Source organism: Mizuhopecten yessoensis, unplaced genomic scaffold (assembly GCF_002113885.1).
Source record: "Mizuhopecten yessoensis strain PY_sf001 unplaced genomic scaffold, ASM211388v2 scaffold11061, whole genome shotgun sequence".
In the NCBI taxonomy this organism is placed as follows: Eukaryota; Metazoa; Mollusca; class Bivalvia; order Pectinida; family Pectinidae; genus Mizuhopecten; species Mizuhopecten yessoensis.
The window spans coordinates 12,234-24,466 of NW_018408859.1; positions in this window are offsets into that span (position 1 = coordinate 12,234).

Here is a 12,233-nt window from a genome sequence, read left to right on the forward strand (position 1 = left end):
TATAAATATAAGATAAACTAAAAAAACTTCGATATTCTTCAAAATATGATAGAATACATCACTAATGAATTATCTAGACTGAGAAATCGAAAACCAGGTGTAATATATTCAAAGTGTAGCATGATGCTTCGCCGTGTGATAAATTTAAAAATCTTGTTCTGAGATTCGTTTGTTTGTACGATACATGAATGAATGATTATTTTTCTCTTACACTTAACTACCGTAAAAATAAGTTGAAATAGTGAGGCAGTTCAGCGTACACTCATCACTGTAGCATGATATAAATGACAAAAGCAATGAGGCTACACGTGCTATATTTGTGAAGGTGATGACCTGTTTAAGATTATTTATTCGTGTCGGCTCTTTCCCTAGGGTACATGTAGGCTTGGTTTGGTTTTATTTTGTTTAACGTCCTTTTAACACCTAATGCCATTTAAAGACGTGCCTCCATGTATGTCGTGCATGCGTGCATGTGTGTATGTGTGCTGGAGGTAGGGTATGTTTGTGATATTACCACCTTGTGAGAGTGCGGATCTGATGTCTATTGCATCACTATTACCTCGCCGAAGGCACCCAGCACAACATTCCGCCCAGTCACATTATATATAGGTAGGAAATAGAAGTTATAAAAAACTAGGTAATTTCGTATGTAAGACCAATTGTGAATCGAACTTTTACTTTCATTTGACGGCGATAATTTAATGTTTGCCACTCTTACATCTTGCATGCACTTACAAGGCATTTTACTGTCAACGTGGCTTACATTGATATAAGCCATTATGATGCAGGTTAAACTCACTTCATATGTGTATTCCTTATTTTCAAGCAAAACGATTATATGACTCTTACATGTCTGGAGGATATAGAAATTGAAGCTAAATGTTCCCAGGAGTTGGATATTTCTATCCTACGTAAGCATTATTGGAAATCGTTATTTTCCTACATCGCTTACCTTTTTATTTGATCACGATGTGTTGCCGAAATATTGTTGCTAGTGAAGCATAATACTGAATCGACTTTTAAATAATCTTTACCATTGGAGTGAGCGCAATACAGTTCGGTAGATAATGACAGTATAAACCACAAATTGACTTGTACAAAACTGTAATTGACAAAAAAAAAAAAATGGAGTTGAAATTAAATTCAGCAAAATATATTGATATGAAAACAAACGTGTCACGGCATGACGTTATCTAATTGAAAATAAAACATCTTCTTTTCTCCAGGAAAATAAGTTGTGATGGTAAACAAGTGCGCTGCGGTATCATAAAGGATGTACGGAATAAATGTTGACACCACCCATGATACACTGCTTAAAGTGATTATCTGAAAGTGACGTTTTCCTTGCTTACCCAGCACATGGTATCTGTCGATAATTTCCTTTAGACCTGTCAGCTTAGATGTTGTATCGACCCTCATCAATTGTGTGTACTGTCTTGTACAGGTAGTTGAAGCATCTGTCTGGTTCTTCCTCACCTCAATGATAGTGTACACCATGGTAGCTCCCTGGTCTTCTGTGTACCCATACATGTCGAGGATATCTGTATTAGGTTATCAAAAACATAACAAAAACCTTGGATTTCATATACAGCATTGTCACAAAGTACGTCTTTCTCACAAATGCAGCAAATACACACTTGTGTTTAAGTCTACTGCTATGTGGTGTATTTACAAAAAAGAAAAGATTGGAAACTGGCAATTTGTACACTCCTGTGACGTAACATTGTTTACAGCGCCCGGGTTGGTTTTGGTTATAGTGCTGTCTAACAACGTTTAAAAGATTGCAGAGATTCAGTAAAAACATATGACCATCGTCCCAACACCTTCAAATTATAATCACTATTGATAATTTTTATTGAAAATTATCTTCATTAAATATTCATAATTTATATTTGCGTAACTTGTTAGTATAAAATAATCCGATTTTTTTCGATTTTATGTTTTCAAAATCACATTTAAAACCTTGATGTAATTGTCATTTTAACCTGAATAAGATAACCATCTGGAATAGAAGATCACTTAATTGATATGTCAAAAGATGATACTGAAATACAAGTATTACTTATTTGAATTATACTTTTAAAAGGAACATAAACGCGCGTGCGCGCTCGCCTTCAAGAGATTATTCATGAAACTAAAGCACAGCTGTAAATGGACATTCGCCATAATATGTTGTACATTTCGTCCTAGATTGATCATATCTTACCTTGGTTGACAAATACACCTACGTCAGACGTGTTACACCCTGGTTTGACGACCCAGGTTTTGTAACACGTACACCGCTGTATTCCGTCGACGGTTTGGTAGGTGTATGACTTGCATGAAGCATGATTGTAGCAGCTCAAGGCACATTCCTTCAGGGATGGAACTGACGACATAGATGTGATGACGTTATGCGAGCCCATCATTTCTTCAGTAAGGATTACAGACTTTCTTGAGAATTTATAATGTCCACCTGATCAACAGAAATAGTCATAGTAAAAGAACTATAGTCACGTTGAATACCATACTTCAGAAAAAAGGGGTAGTTATCTCCACTACCTCAATAGACTAAGTATTGAACAATCGAAATTAAGAATAATATGTCGAAATTATGATGAAGTGTGTAACACTTGTCATTATGTCGAGTAGTTTCATGAACAGTCCGCATACATATTTGGATGAGGGCCTTCCACATGTTATTTTGGCTTACCGCGCAACTGAGTTAGAAAGTAAACACATTAACCTAATTGAATGATATTCCGGAGAGAATCCAGCACACCAGTTTCAATTGCTAAAGCAAATTCATCCATTCCTAAGTATAATTGAACATGCCAGCTGAAGGAGTTTTCAGTTTAAATTTTAACAAATTGTATTTCATTTAGAAAGAGGATCATCAACATGAAAGATAAAATGTGGAGAGCGTCAGAAACGCCTACAAACTGTACTGCTATAGGAGGTTGGTCTGAACTGACTTCAAACCTTGGGACTTTGTGAATGTACTCTTCCATAATTAAGGAACAATACTAAGATTGAATACGATACTTGTTACATCGTCCACTAACTCATCAAGTAATTTACAGTAGTACTTAAGATTAATATGTTGAATTACCATGTTGAGTGTTTGTTTCATTAACAGTCACCAGACAAATTAATATGAACATCTCCCTCTTGTAATGGTGGCCTCCCGCTCAAATGAGCAAGAAACCAAAACACATTTCCTATTAGATAATGTTCGACAGAGAAACCGGTACCCCATAGATATCTTGTTTGAAATGCAAAGGCAGATGCATGCCATTTCCCAGAGTCAGTAGGCATGGTAGCTGCACGAGCGAATAGAGAATGCTCATCAGAACCTATGGCAAAATAGACACAGCCAAAAGAGGTACTGATACAAGAAGCTTGCCTCGACTGACTTCGAGCCTTGGGACTCCATGTATATGTTCTTCCCCAACGTACGGCCGGGAATAATGCGAAAACTAGCCATCGGAGGGACCTTGCAAGGTATATAATATTGTGTTACTATTGTTAAAAATAAAAGACATTATCTTGAGGTTGAACTGTAGTAAAGTCTCTTTCTGAAAAAGAATAATATATTCAATTCGTTGTACAGGTAATGAAAACAAATCGCTCACTCAGTCAAAGCTTGGCAAAGGGACCAGTTGGTTATTAAAGTTTTGACACAGTTACTAAGTGCATTGATTGTGTTGGAAGTAACATTTTGATATTACATATTTCCATTTCAAAACTGGGGAATATTTTAGAAAATATCCTACTGCCATCTGTTAGAAGCAGGCCGTGGTTAACACAAATTGTGACTCACATTTGGAGCTCCATCAGGTGACTTGACCACTGTCCACGTGACGCCGTCCATGCTGTAGAGTAGATAGTAGGTTGTGACCCACTCATCAAAATGCTCGAATCGTCCTTGTACGGTTACTGCTCTAATTATCGTATCTACTGAAAACGTGACCTGAAAAGGTAAGTTTTTGTTATGTTCCCTTAATGAACACTGTTCATGATAACAAAAACAAACACACAAGAACATGCATTTATAAAAAAAACAACAGGATTAACAATATTCTAATAATAAATGCTTTTCCAACGTAAAATTTCAAAGTCAACATGAAAATAAGCTATAATAAAGTCATTACAAATATTGAATTCGAATGACTCGAATAAATATATTGTCGACAAGGTTTGCATTTACTAGACACATTTTATTCTTTATTGTGCTTGATGTATCTATATCAATAAACGTAGCTACGGTCGTGACCTTGTGATCTTGATGGAGATTCACAATATCAACATGCATCGCTTACTGTTTCCTTGTGTGCTATTTTGATATCCCACTCTTCATTGCAAGCATATGTCATGAATGCAATATAAAAGAAACGATAAAACTCTTTTTCGGAATATTTTATTTTTTAACAATCGATAATAAATAATAACTCTATAACTAAGTCTTACCTGTATAAACTGGTTTGTATTGGCAACGCCACTTTGCCAACCTCCAAGTCTCTTTGATGTTGATAGGACATCACCAGGATAGAAAAGCCTGGCATTTCGTGGACTACAGTCAATTTTGTTTTCAAGGTAACTGGAAGCGGACAGTGCAGTATCATTGACGCCATGGAGACCAGATACCAGGTATTCAGAACAAATGAGGATATCTATAAATATAAGGGCGTTTGGTATGTTGACAAGTGAACCATTTATCCTTCAAAGAGATCACAAAGCGATAAGCGATCGATCATTACACAGAAGACGTAACATATCTTTATATTGACTTTTCGGATACTTCGGGGAGGAGATAGAAATATACTCGCTGTTACCAACTGCATTTTGTGAGATGCAACAGATGTAGGGAACCCCTGCAGTATGGCGGATATGCGCATTTAGGACACACCTTTCGCACCTTTATGATTTTTGTAATCCCTTCCAGCTTCACTATGACCTTTTCGTTTCCTAGCTCTTTGATTTCAGATTTCAGATTTCAGCAAAAAAGAGGCTTGTTGTACCCCACTACATGTTGTAAGAGTTGTTAAATTATTTATTTAGAGTGCATTAAAAAAGTCAAAATTAATTTGCTACCAGAGGCAAAAACGGCATATAATATAAATATATATGAAACACTTGACATAGCGTCCTATCTAACTAGAATAAGACATACTGAAGCGCTTTGCAGTACAAAGATATACAATTTATACCTGGCTTATATCTCCCTATGTGTGTATGCACATACAATCAATACAATTAACATATACATTAGATACTACAATAGAATTTTGAAGAATTTTCAGGAGGTGCTTTACAAGGCGCTTACTACTAGTCCTATGTTACCTGGCTTATATCTCCCTATGTGTGAGTACCTGTGTGTGTGCTGGAGATATATTGATAAATATGTCCAAATTATATAGAGAAGGAAAAAGAAAGAAAACCTAAGTCTTCTAAGTAAGAAAGATGCTTTGCTACATCCAACAAATAGATAAGGACAAAACATAACACTTAGAGAATCAAAAGGATAGACATCATCCTAGATGATGCTCCGATGACTTTTGAAAAAGCATGTCATAGTCATAAACGAAGATATAAATTCATCTCTTAGAATGAACAACAGAATTGACCAACGCCTTGGAAATAGCAAATCGCCATTCTCTTATTACAGAAACTGTGATCTGCCAAGCGAGACATCAACGATAAACATATCAGTACAATAGGTTTACGATCATTACAAATTTATATCATATACAGTAAAATAACAAGCAATCGTTTATTAACATTAAATATTTCATACGGCCGACCCTGGTTCGATGTTGAAATATCTATTTATAGGCATTGTCATACATAAATGATCGTATTAATATTTACAGAATGCTACGTACCTGTCATTACACATTGAAAACAGCAACAGCAATTTATCAAAGTTGTGAACTTCATCGCACGTATAGAGATGACGTCATCACATCTAGGGAGAAACACAATATTTCATATCTCCGGTATTTTCCATGTCATGTGTACATGTTTAATAGATCATTTAGATTATTGATCATGTTCAACGTGTACATTTACAAAACATGATTCGTTTTGTGTTCTTCTTTCTTAAGACACTAGAAAATATCAATAATGCGAAGCTTTATGGAAGAAGAAACCTAAATACAGTCTATGGATTATAAACGTTGCCACAAACAACAATGGGCATTTCAATAAAGTGTTTTATTTCTCTCTCACCAGAAAACGGCATAATCACATTGAGGCTTTGTGTGATGTTTTAAGTGGTTTAATGTCGAGATACCGGTCATTTGCACTATTTTTTGACAAAAGTTAGAAACGTTTCCGAAAGTTCGCAAAATATTTTTTCAATTACTGTTTGTGTTTAAAACATACTTAGCCTTTATATTTTGGTTCTTGTCCTAAACAATGGTTCAGACTCAACATCAGCTGAATACTTCAGAACGGAATGCTTGTTCTTCCAAACACTTCCAATCTGCAAAAAAACACGTCCCATACAATACAGATTATTCCCATACAATACAAAATAGTCCCATACAATACACAGTATTCCCATACAATACAGAGTATTCCCATACAATACACAGTATTCCCATACAATACACAGTATTCCCATACAATACACAGTATTCCGATATATTACAAAGTAATCCCATACACTACACAGTATTCCCAAAAATACAAAATATTCCCATACAATACACAGTATTCCCATACAATACAGATTACTCCCATACAATACACAGTATTCCTATACAAAACAGACTATTCCAAACAATACACATTACTCTCATACAATACACAATATTCATATTCAATGCACAGTACTCCCATTCAATTCACACTACTCCCATACAATACACAGTATTCCTATACAATACACATTATTTCCATACAATACACATTATTCTCATACAATACACAGTATTCACATACAATACACAGTATTCCTATGCAATAAACAGTATGCCCATACATAACACAGTATTCCCATACATTACAAAGTAATCCCATACACTACACAGTATTCCCAAAAATACAAAATATTCCCATGCAATACAAAGTATTCCCATACAATACAGATTATTACCATACAATACAAAGTATTCCTATACAAAACAGATTATTCCCATGCAATACACAGTACTCCCATACAATACAAAGTATTCCCATACAATAAACATTATTCCCATACAATACAAAGTATTCCTATACAATACAGATTATTCCCATACAATACACATTACTCCCATACAATACACAGTATTCCTATTCAATGCACAGTAGTCCCATTCAATTCACAGTACTCCCATACAATACACAGTATTCCTATACAATACACATTATTTCCATACAATACACAGTATTTCCATACAATACACAGTATTCGCATTCAAAATACACAGTATTCCTATACAATACACAGTATTCCTATACAATACACAGTATTCCCATACAATACACATTATTCTCATACAATACACAGTATTCCTATACAATAAACAGTATGCCCATACATAACACAGTATTCCCATACATTACAAAGTAATCCCATACACTACACAGTATTCCCAAAAATACAAAATATTCCCATACAATACAAAGTATTCCCATACAATACAGATTATTCCCATACCATACACAGTATTCCTATACAATACAGATTATTCCCATACAATACAAAGTATTCCTATACAATACAGATTATTCCCATACAATACACAGTAATCCCATACAATAGAAAGTATTTCCATACAATACACATTATTCCCATACAATACACAGTATTCCTATACAATACAGATTATTCCCATACAGTACAAAGTATTCCTATACAATACAGATTATTCCCATACCATACAAAGTATTCCCATACAATACACAAGTAAGCATTGAACTGTTTTTGTATGATATTTATGATCTTTTTGAATGACACAGCTAGCGCATTATGATTTGTTTGCTTGCAAAGCTGTCTCATTCAAATAGATCATAAACATCATACAAAAACAGTTCAATACTTATATTTACGTTTTCTCTACCTCTTATGTTCTTTTTAACTTATAATTTATAATTAAAATTAAAAATGCCCGCCTTATCGACAGTCCACACAATTTCGTTTAATAGTTTTAACAGCGTATTGTCGCGTGCTGATTGGCAAACAAAGTAGTACTTTGACATTTTAACAAACACATTTATTCCACAATTTAGTATCAATACTATTACGTATGATATGTTTATAGGGTGATTANCTCCACGAGGGAGTTATTTTTGGAAGTTAATTCGAACTTTTCTCTTTGCTCGTTTTGTGAAGAATCCAGGCGTGAATGTATTTGTTGATTGTATGGGAACCCGACAACAGTCGGTAGATTCTATAACAGCATCGTTATTTGACATGTCGTCTGAAACTGAGGAACCGTGGATCCGAGACGCGTGAAACTGATAGCGTTTGAAGTGAGTGATCTTGCGACGGAGCACAGGTTCGTTACAAATGTCTGAAATGACGAATGTTTATGTGTGCTGTGACTCATCAGTAGGTCTGTAACATATGTGTCAGTAGATCTATAGAATATGTGTATTTCAGACATTCATAACGAACCCCTGTTGATCAGTGCAGTGTAACAGACGATATTTCTGATAAATTGCATGAGCGTTAAAATTGTTTCCATTGCCGGTATTGGTGATTTCAACCGATATGCATTTTGTACGATATTGCAGACATTGGTCTTGTTTTCGTTGTAATAAAAGTGTTTTTTTATTTTATTTTTTATTTTGCAAATCAATTTACAATGACATTATCAAATCTAACAATGCCCAGCGACATTTCAGCAGCCGTCATGTTTATTTACATTGGAAATTGTAGTTCCGGTCAGTGTTGTAATTAATACGCTAAGAATTGTGTCTCGTGCGGCATGGTAATTATTCTCGTGCGGCATGGTAATTAAAGTCCCATAAACGACACAGCTCTCAAAGAGGCTATATAGTGACAATGCCATGCAAATGTAAATATTATTCCTATACAATACACAGTGCTCCCATACAATTCACAGTATTCCTATACAATACACATTATTTCCATACAATACACCGCATTTCCATACAATGCACAGTATTCCCATTCAAAATACATAGTATTCCCATACAAAACACAGTATGTCCATACAATACACAGTATTCCCATATAATAAACAGTATTTCCATACAATACACAGTATTCTCATACAATACAAAATACTCCCATACAATTAACAGTTTTCCCATAAAATACACAGTATTCCAATACATTACACAGTATTCCCTTACAATACACAGTATTCCCATACAATACACAGTATTGCCGTATAATACAAAGTATTCCCATAAAATACACAGTATTCCAATACAAAACACAGTATTCCCGTACAATACACAATATTCCCATCGATACACAGTATTCCCGTACAATACACAGTATTCCCGTACAATACACAATATTCCCATCGATACACAGTATTCCCGTACAATACACAGTATTTCCGTACAATACACTGTATTCCCATTGATACACAGTATTTCCATATAATACAAAGTATTCCCATACAATACAAATCATTTCCATACTATACACAGTATTACCATACACTACAGATTATTCCCATACAATACACTGTATTCCGAAACAATACATATTATTTCCATACAATACACAGTATTCCCATAAAATACACAGTATTCCCATAAAATACACGGTATTCCCATACCATACACAGTATTCCCATTCAATATACAATATTCCCATCCCATACGCAGTATTTCCGTACAATACACAGTGTTCCCATACAATACAAATCATTTCCATACAATACACAGTATTACCATATACTACAGATTATTCCCATACAATACACAGTATTCCGAAACAATACTTATTATTCCCATACAATACACAGTATTCAAATACAATACAAAACCGAGATCATTATTCCAACACAGAAGAAACCAAGAAAAATAGGATGACGCGATATGATACATATCGTCTCATATACAATTCAGAAGACGCCAATACAACACACACAAGGCCGATCCGAAACGGAGAATGAATATACATTCGGTAAACACGAATAAAATATATGACATACTGATAACACTTATACAAACAGAGAGTGCGCCAATACCATACAGATGTCTAGATTAGAAAAGACGCAAATAAACACAGGGTTCTCAAATCCTACAAGGAGGGCACCAATACGATACAAAACACATCAATACATTACACAATACGACAATAGAAAGCAGAAAACAAAAATTGTAAACAAACAATGGGAATTAAATATAGAGAGCGTCAACACCAGAATCTTTGCGCAAACACACAAGGTAATATACAATAAACTTTCAATATGTTGTTTTTGTTAACAATAGGGATACTAACAATGAGAGGTATACGCATAAGCCTTTAGCTGGGGGACTATTGGTTTTATATAATAGCTATATTTTCAATTATAGTATATCAGTTCTATGTTCTTGTAATATGATGTATATGTACATATAACTGTTCTGTCTCACTGTGTCTTGATAAAGGAGCGGATCGCTCCGAAAATTTGACAACCTAAACTGGTCCACACTGTTGGAATTACTTCTTTGCCCCCTATACTATTTTTAAGTAATTTGTATCCTACGGACATACCGCCATTAGGATCCAGTGTTATATTGGATTTTACCGTCTATATCACTTTTTTGACCTATACGCATAAGCATATAAATGCGTATTTGAAGGGGAACGACCATTATTAAGAAATTGTGGTAAAATAGTATCAACATTTCTGTTGTTGCTTTAATAAATATTTAAGCATTGTGAATTGTGAGCTCTAATATTAACACGATACGTATGAGTGATCAGTAACTTGGTGTGCACAACTAACGACGGATTTACATGGGTTTCAAAATGAAGCAATAGATTCCATTGATCTACACAACTCATTATTTTATATACTTACATGTAAAAAAATGAAAACCAGCTCGCAAGCAATATTTTAATATTTATTGATCAAAACATAACTCAGCCCTTCTCTGGGCAAGACACAGAACAAAGATCTGGTTAAAAGTCTCTCTCCTGTGACGAAGCAAAGTGCCAATAACAGCGAATGTGAATAGAAAGTTATCGCTTGGCTGCATTAGCATAACGGCACGGAATTTTCGTTTTACAGCATACAACAGCTGTTTTCAAATACATCAATACGATAAAATGTATCGTTAGAAAGAATATATATATATACGCATAGTGTACATTCCCAACAAAATACAACAATACGTAAAATTCTCAACCCAAATCAATCCAGCAGTGTCGAAATGTTAGGTATTCTCTTTTTTATAGACAAAGCTCTTTTTACAACCCTGTACAAGTCCCTTATCCGTCCACATTTGGAATACGCTACGAAAGTGTGGTCACCGTCTCTTAACAAGGAAAAAATACTATCGAAAATGTCCAACGAAGAGCCACTAAAAAGGTAATAGAAATACAGTATATGCCCTACCATGAACGCCTAAGTACATTAGGTCTACCATCTCTGGAATACAGGCGTGAGAGGGCAGATGTGGTTGAGCTGTACAAAATATGGAACGGGATCGACCAGTTAGACTATGGATTGATGTTTCAGCCTACACCACTCAGTATCACTAGAGGTCACACTAAAAAAAATATTCAAGAAATCTTTTAGGCTAAACACTGTTAAGAATGTCTTTCGTAACCAAGTGATCAAGGTCTCGAACAATCTACCTGAGGGAACTGTGTCATCAACATTTAATGAGTTCAAATCCAACTTAAACACATTGTGGAGGAATCACCCCAGGACGTTCTGCCCTTTCTTTTATCATTTATGAGTCACATGATAATCTATAACATTACATGCAAAGAAATAAGTAATACACATATTACCATTAAAATGTTGGTTACGCCTTTAAATATAGTTAAGGGGATATACATATATATTGTAAATCACACATAAATATAATAAACAAGTGTTTACAAGAAAATATAGTGTAAAAGCTTGATACAATGTTAATAGTTTTAATCCCTGCGCAACCGTAGTCCGTTGCTGGCATGATATTCTGCTGGCAACGTATCAAGTCAGAAGATGATATTAAGACATCTCCACAAGCTCAAGCTTCCTATCGACGTTCAACAACAATAGTACGGATTTTCATGGTAAATGGCACAGTGTACGGCATGGTATGAAACTGTGTCGGATAACACTATATATTATATATTT